This window comes from Prionailurus bengalensis, chromosome D4 (genome assembly GCF_016509475.1).
Source record: "Prionailurus bengalensis isolate Pbe53 chromosome D4, Fcat_Pben_1.1_paternal_pri, whole genome shotgun sequence".
Classification (NCBI taxonomy): domain Eukaryota; kingdom Metazoa; phylum Chordata; class Mammalia; order Carnivora; family Felidae; genus Prionailurus; species Prionailurus bengalensis.
The window spans coordinates 34,315,813-34,325,614 of NC_057359.1; the positions used below are offsets into that span (position 1 = coordinate 34,315,813).

General features: G+C 37.3%; 1 protein-coding gene across 43 annotated transcripts in view; it reads right to left on the bottom strand.

Annotated features, from left to right (window-relative positions):
• PTPRD (protein tyrosine phosphatase receptor type D) overlaps positions 1 to 9,802 on the bottom strand; it is a 2,207,515-nt gene that overhangs the window by 518,528 nt on the left and 1,679,185 nt on the right. For 8 of the 43 annotated variants that reach the window (XM_043566669.1, XM_043566667.1, XM_043566666.1 and 5 more), the window contains exon 1: positions 9,702 to 9,789. The exons of the other annotated variants lie outside the window; for them this stretch is intronic. The gene's annotated coding sequence lies outside the window, so the exon portion shown is untranslated. Of the gene's footprint in view, positions 1 to 9,701; positions 9,790 to 9,802 lie in introns of those variants that run through there. 43 annotated transcript variants of the gene reach the window in all.

Here is a 9,802-nt window from a genome sequence, read left to right on the forward strand (position 1 = left end):
GAGATTGTGTTTATATATTAAGTCATAGGAAAACATGGCTAAACAAGACAGTGTACAATTGGGAGAAGTAGTTTGGAAACCTGGGCAAAGAATACTTAATGGTTGACATTTCTGTAAGAGCCATAAAGGACTAGAGAATTTTTCACATAACTCTAGTTTATGTACCATATCAGATTTAGAACTTCAGGGTGGCTTGTTGTCAGAGAAAAAATAATTTTCCAAATCATCAAACAAATATAAATCCTGTATTGTATTATTTATAAAATCATAATTAATCAGAAATAGGCCTCCAAAAACTGACAAAGAAAAAAGATGAACCTTCATAAAACAGATTAAATGGAGAAAAACTTACCAACTCATCCATCTGATATTGATAATGAAATTAACAGGTAGGCAGTGAAAATAGAGTATTTGAGAAGAGACATTATAAGTGATGGAATTTCCCAGATAAAACTGCATAGGGCAGGCTGCCAATAAATAGAATGCATGTATCTCAGTCACTTGGCATAATTTCATTTCTTTGATGGGAGGACGCTCTGCAGATAATCCTGCTGGATCCATATTTCTCTTTATACAAAGTGCTTTGATTCCTTACCTGTTGGGCAGTTATGAAAATACCAGCCTTTGTGATTTTAAAAACTATTCTTGGTGGAAATATTTTATTTAACCACTTCTGCTCCAGAGCTCAGGCAGTTGTGTCACTGCTTTATGAAAAGCATAAAATTTTAGAGCTAGAAGGCAACTGCCAAAATTAAGCCATCTAATCCAAACAACTTAAGTATAAAAAAAATCAATGCCTCCAGTCCCAAACAGAGAAAGGAGCAGAAGAAAGTCATCAGAAATGTTGGAAACCTACATAATGCCCAAGATTTTTCCTGAATTTGGGTCAAGACGGCACTATATTGGTCTTATTGGCCTGGTATATGTGAAATAAATTTTTAAAAATCCCGTCACACACAAGAATCATATAATGAGAGTTAATACCGGAGTGGACAAAAGTTGGGATTGTAATATTGCTTGACTTAAAATCTTGGCTTTAAGTTCTGTCTTTACTATATCTATGCAATCTTGGGCAAATCACTTAACCTCTCGATGAATCCATTTCCTTCTAAATAAACTGATGATAATAAAAACATCAAATTTATACAGAGTTACTTTAGAGATTAAATGTGGTGCTGAAAAAAAAGTGCTATGCTGAATGCCTGGCACATAGTAAGCACTCAGTAAATTCTAGCAACTATCACTATTATGACTTGATGCATCAGCCACTGCTATTATGCTTCACAAAAATTAAAAGAAACTTAGTTTTTAACTACCTCAGTGTCCCAAGCATCATTAGACTTTTCAAATGAATAATTATTCCTCACATTCTTGATTTCAATTAAATTCAACTCAAACCAAATTCAAAGAAAAGGGCACAGTACTTGAGCTGAGAATTAGAAAATGAGAGAATAATTAGAAGGATTTCAATGGATGCAAGTTAGGATAGCTGGTAAGGAGACAAAGGATTCCAGAAACAGTGCCAGAACTGGAGGTGCCCTAGAGCAGTCTTCTTCCTGATGTCATGGATTCTGAACTTGCAGGAAGATGAGCACCTGGGGTTGTCTGACAGAGGCTATTGGTCATGTAGGTTAGGGTTCAATGCAAAGTGCTTGGAATTCTGTGCTGAGGATTTGGCCCTTGAATGTGCAGACTTGAGAAAGTTGGCCTTTCAGAAAGCAAAACGTTTTAGGAAGCATTGAGAGGAGAAATGTGAGAACACAGAGTTTGCTTAGGAAGCTATGAATGGTGTGTTGAGCATGTCAACAACACAGGAAAGGAAGCAGTAGAAAGGGAGTGATAAAGTTAAAAGAGATTACAGGAATCGAATGTGCAAAATTGGATGGAGTCACGAATAAAAGGAAGGAAGGAGATAAAGGTGACGCCCAAGTTTCTGGTTCAGGGATAAATCAGATAATGAGGTACCAAGAAGAAAAAATGTTGATTTGAGTATGGATGGAGGATAATATTTTAGGTTTATAAAATGCAGAGTGTGGGATCCAGGAGAGCTTCTATTTCTCAATCATCTAACAAGCAGATTAAAAATCTGGTCTGGAACTCCATTGAGAAGTTGAGAAATTTATTTTGAAGATCATCTATGCAGAAATTACTGCTTCTATGAGAGGTGGATAGGTATACCACAGTAGACAGGACAAATGGTGACCTGAAGTGGGCCATAGATGAAATGACTAAAAACAAAAAAAAAGAGTTTAGTATAGAGATAGAGACACACTGGCCAAAATATCTAATAAAGAGGAAATAATGTTGATGGAAAAAGTGAGTGTCAAAGAACTCAGAGAGAACAACTACCATCCATGGGATATTTTCAATGGAAGATGCTTCCCCAAAATTTATTCCTCTAAAAAATATTACAATTCCGGGTCGCCTGGGTGGCTCAGTCAGTTAAGCATCTGACTTTGGCTCAGGTCATGATCTCAGAGTTTGTAGGTTTGAGCCCCACATCGGGCTTTGTGCTGCAGGCTCTGAGCCTGGAGACTGCTTTGAATTCTGTGTTTCCCTCTCTCTCTGCCCCTCTCCCACTTACACTCTGTGTCTACCTCTCAAAAGATAAATAAACGTTAAAAACAAAATTAAAAAAATATATTACAATTCCTTCTCTTTCCCGCCCAGGAAGAAAGTGAAAATTATCCCTCGGTCATTAAGTGGATTCAGAATATGTAATTCTATTACTTACAACTAGTCAAATACTCTTGATAGATCCATTTAAAATAAGATATAAAACCATGTATCGAATAATCACACTGGACTATGTTAACCAGAGACATCGTTAAGCATACTTTGTTTCTCTCTTAAAATCCTTTAATAATATTTCAATTAAGTTACTACTACAAGTAGTTTGAATTGTTTTTACAGAGAGGCCAGGGTCTACTTGTATAGTAAAAAACCATTAGTGCACACACTCAATATGTCCCTTTAGTTGGGATGGAACATGAGGAAGGTGGGGGGGGGGGTTAAATATATTTTAAACATTGGAAACAAATGTCTTTTTGACCTATAATGGGACACTGGATCAGCATTTGATGTGTCTAGTCTAATTTTTCTCTGTGAAATTGTACTGGCAGATCTTAGCGAGAGACAGAAGGCAGTAAATTCCTATCCTCCATCAATACATTTGACCTCAGAACAAACCCCACAACTGGCTACAGGCACCCACCATCCATCATTGCTCTTGAAACCTGATCTTTCGGGGAAGGACAGCTGCACTGAGCAAAGAGCTAAGGAGCTTTCTAAGATGCACTACCATTAAAGAAAAAAAAAAAGCAATTTTTTGGTTCAGTATTTTAATTAACTGCTTTTCTAAACATTTCTTCCCCAGACTGCAGTTTCACATCAAATATCATCAAGAATCTATTAATATATTTTTTTTTACTTTTAAGCAAAATACTCTTTGTATATTTTAGGTAAAACCATTTCTTGCTTTCCCTTTAAAAGCTTTTTGAGATTGTGTACCATGACATACTGATATATACAGACTTCAATAAACATGCGGGAAAGGAAAGGTAGTTCCAGCATGCGTAGTAAGTATAGCATGTCCACAGCACGATGCAAATTGGGCAAACATGCAAAACATCCGCATCCAAGTCCTAACTTTTAAATCAGGTAGCAATAATGTGTAGCAGAAAACTAAAGACAGCAAAACTCTATCGTGGAAACCAGAAGTGATGAATATAACATGTTCCTTACAAAACTGTTACAACCAGAATGTATTTAAAATGAAAAATAAGACAAATTCTCATTATCAGTTGGGTCTTCATTATATCTATGATTATTTCCTCCACTTTACAGACAGTGAAACCAAGACACTGAAACGTTATACAACTTCTCCCAAGATTTTACAGATAATAAGTGACAAAACGGATGTATAAATTCAGATCTTCTTGTACCAAATTTATGTTCTTTTCACTACAGCAAAAGAAGAAGAAGGATAAGGGAGGAAGGAAAGAAGGAAGGAAGTACCTTGAGATTTTGCAATGTTTAGCATTAGTTTCATATACATTATATACTAGAAGGATTAAATAAGATTGAACAAGAACTAATTTTCAATTATTTATATATTCAGTGCTAACAAAAAAAATTTTGTTAATAAAGGTTGATTTACTGAAGCTGAAAAGATAAGTCTCTTATTACTTGTGACCCGATGATACAGAGAATCCCTTTGTATATTTGAAGGTTCAATATCTCCTAATATCAAAGCAATACTAAGAAGTGCTATTTTCTAAATGGAACTGGCAGTCTCAATTTAGTTAGCTACTGCTACATTAAGGAATATAGCTCGAAGGCTGTTAAAAAAATACAATTAAGAATTTATAAATTCAATCAATTTCATGAAACTGACAGAGTTACAATGCTTAAATCCAGTAAATAGCAATGTGGTAAAGGTCACACTGCTCCTGACATTGTTATCTGAATGTCAAAGTTAAGCAGAGTTTCTGGTCAGTGAAAATCCAAAGAATTTACAGAAAGCCTAGCCTCAGATGCCTGCATTTGCTTTTATATTTTGTTGTAAATGCTGAAGAAGCCAGAGAAGAGCCTGCCACCTAAGAGCAGTCATTTGCAAAGGAAAGCAAGACATGTGTGCTGCGGGGGGAGCAAGGATCCTCTAAGCGGTCTCAACATTACTGGTCTGCCGAGACACCTGATCTGCTGGCTTATAGACAAAATTAGTTGTCTTAGCTTTCCAAACTGTCAATTCCTTCATTTAACTTACTGATCTATGACACAGGATTTGATTCAAGGGACAGCAAAGATGGAAAGTGAAGAAAAAGTTCAGTTTTGCTCTATTTTTTGGTAATTTTTAAAAAGCTATAGACAAACTGAACAGTATTGACACGATCCAATTAAACATATCAGCCTCAAATAGAAAATAATGAACAGAAAGATACTGAATGAATTATCTTGAGAAGGAGAACACCGGGCTTTACAGGCATTATTTTAGTCATCCCTCCCCCTCTCCACCTGACACATTGTTTTGAGGTATAGCAGTACATGTGGATATAACACTTAAATTATTTTAACATTAAGTCTTAAAAATATTTGATAAATAAAATGTCAAAAGAATAAAATGCAAACTTACTGATGATTACATGAAAACAAATGGGTAATTTATTAGAGGAGAAACGAGGGGCAGAGGCCTTAAATGTAATTTTGTGAAATACTTCTTGTAAGAATTCTATTTCATTAATGCTTCAGTCTAGCACCACCGTCATGACTTTATTATTTAGGCTGCATTAGGTCAGAGACTGCTGTAACGTATGAGCATTTGCTCTTTGACCTCCCCAAGACTTATGACGCAAAGGAAATGCTGAACTCTTACATGTAAGGCTATAATTTCATATAATGAACAATCATGAAGCACAAGCCATATATTCTTTCAGCTATCTTTCTTAAGGGCCTAATTGTGAAGAGCTGAAACACATTTTTATTTTAAAAATGGGGAAGAGGGGGAGTTGGACACTTCAATTGTCAAAACAAATGCAAGTCAAGCATGAAATTTTAAAAGTGTTACCAACTACTAATTAGAAGCAAATGAGATTATTCATATAGAAAACATATCCCCAAACAAACCAATCCTTTGGTGGAAATGTCACTGTGCTATGAAATTACAGAAGCTTAAACAAGTGATGTTTGTGGGAATAGAATTCATTGACAAATCCCTTCCAAGCAATCTTTTTCCGCATTATCAGATTTCTTAGTTGACGTGTTATACAGGAATCCTCAATCTTGTCGTGCACAGAGAGAATTAACTCTTCCCTTTGCTCTTTCTTGGCAAATCATTAATAATACAAAAAGAAATGTTTTTAAACATAGACTTTGCTTCAGGCTGCAAGGTGCCTTTCTGCCATCACAAGTAAGCAGCTTCCAGAAAAGATTTTTTTCAAAGAAACCAAACAGTACAAAGAAAAGGTGAATAACTCCTTAGGGCAAAAAAGCACCCAGAGTAGGCGAAGCTTAAAATATAACTTGTTTTCTCACACTAAACTTTTCAACCAAAAAGTACTGTCCCTTTAAGAAAATAAGAAAAAACATAATACATTCTTTGAATACTCTGGAAAACTGGATACTTAACATCTGTATACTTAGCACTTCATATATCTTATAATACAAATCCTAAAGGTGTATTTTGTGGCCACTAAGTTGAGCACACTATGTCAAAGGTAAAGTTCATTTCTGAGATAACCAGAAACTTTGGGGGGAATTAGGAGGGTAACCATGAGTAAAGGTTAAGTGCTTAGATTTAAAGACCTGAGTCTAAAAGTTTGATGCTCTCAGGATCACAAGTTAGAGCACATACATACTCAAACTCTCAGACTACCCACAGACGCACAGCTGAAACTGAAGGGTAGTTTGAAAGCAAAATCACCTTGAGGAATCCATCTTTCCTAAAATGGTACTTTTCATATGTGATTGTGTTAATGAATTCTTATTTATCCATAGAATCTTTTTAAAAATAGAACTGTTTAATGGCTTGATAAATCAAGCTCAGTCTGAAGGAAATCCAATATGCAAATGCCGGTGGTGGGCTCTTTTACAAATAGTCACCCTTGTCAGTTTGAAAAACTGAAAATCAACAAAAGAACAGTGTAAGTATACTTGACCTTATTGCCTAATGTCTATCAAGATTGCCGCAGCTGGTCGATTTCAAATTTGTGAAACTGACACTTAAAAATGTATAGTCCATCTTCAGCTCAGGTCCCTCAAGTGCTGACTACACTGGAGTCACAGCCTCAGATTCTCCTTCCATACTAACTTGCACAGCACTTACAAAGCTAGTTTAATCACACCATCAATCTATGACTACACTTTCCTTAGAGTAATTCTGTTTCATTTATCTTTTAACCCTACATTAATGCAAATGACATCCTTATCAGCCCAATAAAAAAGTTATTAATGTTCCTACTTGTTTATCCTTGATATACACTGAGAAACTGAGATCACATATGAATTTGCACAAATACCTCTTCTGTTTCACATTTTATATGAAAAATCACCTTACACCACCATGGTCTTAAACTAGTGTTCTTGGAAAACTCTTCAATCAATGTCTGTGGCTAACATTAGAGTCTGAGTTAATAGGCTAAAAACAAAAACTTAGGGGACTGCCTACTTTTTTTTTTATTTTAACGTCTCTCTAGGAAGGGTTTGCATATGCCATAGGAGGGTATCTCCTGGCTATAAGAACAGTTATACAGGCCCCTAGTGGCTTAGCAAATAGCAGCAATGAGGGGATTCCGATTCTCAGTTCTCGACTTTAAGATATTCTGGCTTTAAATGAATGTCAATCTTAAAAGGCAAATCAAATCATTGTATTTAATACTTTAATTATTTTTACTTTCATGATTATCTACCAAAATACACATATGTTGAAGTAGATCACCACATTTCATTACTTTAGTAACTACAACCACACTGGTCCAAGAATTTGTGTTACATAACCTCCACAATAAAATATTTAACATCCATCTCTCTACATGTCATTACAAAAGTAATATATTACTCAAATATATTAAGATATATTTGAGAGACAATTTTCCTCTTTGAATTTCACTCATTATACTATTATTACTGAGGGCTTTAAGAACAGATAATTTTGAAGTAAAGTGCTGACTATTGTAAATGAAATACTGACACAAACTGAATGCCACTTTTAAAATAGTAAAAATCTGCATATATTTCCCAACAACAGCCAGTGATAAAACTCACAGTGGAGCGCACCTATTTTAAAGGATGTACAATTAATAACACCCCTTAATCCTCATCTTCTTGCTGTCTTTCCTTTACAAAAGAAAATTCCAGGCAGGCACATTTACAGCTTTTAGCAATTTTTAACTGGACACAATCTGACAGCTGAATTCATGAAACTGACCAGCTTGTCAATTTCACACTTTGAAAGTACAATAATAGCTGATAGCGTGAGGGTGAATTTTAAAAATCTGTCACAGAATTGCTAGCTCCATTGAAAAGCAAAGTACAGTACATAATTATGGGAGGTGGGAGGTAAGGACATTTTCTTTCTATGTCCATTTAGGGTGTCTATTTCACGAATTCGGACATCTAGCATTGAACATTTATTCTCTCTTTGTTAAGTCAATAAAATAATATCTATCTGTGGCATATAACACAGTATGCTTTCAAAATAAGTATAATATCTACTAAGCATTGTCCTGGATAGCCTCATATTAGCATCGTCAAGTTGGTATCATCTAAATATTCTTTTAAATCAGAATATTTCAAGTCTTGGTACATCACCTTGGTTCTACTCAAGTTGAGTAGTGGGTGTGCACACTTTCAGACAGGACAGAATGGCCAAAATGATAAAAAGTATCAACGGTTGGACTAAGTCTCCATATGTGTGTTATTACAGGATGGTTGGAAGGAACACATCAAGGGGACAGGACAGCTCTGGAAGTCCTACAGTAAATCTATCTCAAGTCACAAGCAGTTACTAGTCTCTGAGAGACTCAAAATGAGGGTGCTAAGCTCTGCCAGGTCAGTGCCACTATGTCTACAGGCATGTAAAAGAAAATGAAAAGAAAAAAAAAAACTTTAAGAGATAATACAGAGAGAGTGATCCCTCGAGAATCTTCCTGGGTTCTTAAGGCACAAACTGTAGCTTGGTCTTGGGGGATCACTTCAAGAATTTTAGAAAACAGAGACATTCTGCAAGTCTGTACTGGGAGGGGAGCTGGAAACAATACAAGTAGATTGTGATAGTCCGGATTTTGGGGAATTGAACTACTACTCAGAATCCTAGAACACCCAGTTAATGAAAGCCAATCTCATATTTAGTGTTCAAGATTTTTTTTTTTAAGCATAAGAAACCTGACTTCATTTGTTAGTGCTTCTAAATGAAAACCAACCTCGCAGATAAACAATGCAAGTTCTCCACATGCCTACATAAAAGCTACAATCAATCGACAGAAAAGCAAAGAACCTTTGGTTTGTTGTGGCTTTCTTTTTAAATTGTTTCCTGCAACTTGGATTTTTCATTATAAATTCTGCGTCCCCTTCCCTACGGAATGAGTAAAAACAGCAGCTTCCCGTAGCAGAACTACGATCTTTGATTCTTGCCTTGGAAAGGTCTCCAAAACAATCCCCCTCCTCTATGGCAGCCTTGTAGACTTCGATTCCTGCTATTTCTCCTTCCCCCCACTAGTTCAGAGGAAAGAAAGAAAAAGAATTCGCCCCCTCACCATAACCAGCCCTTCTTAAAACAGTAATCACTGCCTCTTAAAAAAAAAAAAAAAAAAAAAAAGATAGATACAGATATATACGGAGCAGAATCCCTGGGTAGGGTCGCCTTGCCCCACTGCTCCTCCATTTCCCCAATACTCTGCCCACCCTAGGAGGAGAGAGCGGGGGTCCATCCAAACAAACACCCTCCATCTCTAGAATTTCCACTCTCCCTGGTCTGAGTTTTTACCCACAGGCAAGCCGTGCAGGGGAGGACCTCTGCCCAAGGAGGTTCAGAAGAGCAAACTGTGTGCGCTCCGGCTGCCGGGGCGCCGGGCTCGCGGACGCGGGAGTGGGAAGCTCCGGCCCGGGAGACGCGGGCTGCCGGAGCGGGGCTCTGGGGCAAGCCCCGAGCGCAGGGAGGGGAGGACACCGGGGGCGGGGGCGGGCCGGGTCACTCGGGGACTTACCTGGTCATGTTGGCTCCGGGCAGCCGCCACCGCCTCCCGCGCCGCCACCAGCACTTTCCCCCAGCGCCTTCGCGCCCCGCCACGGCCGCGCAGCCCGCGCC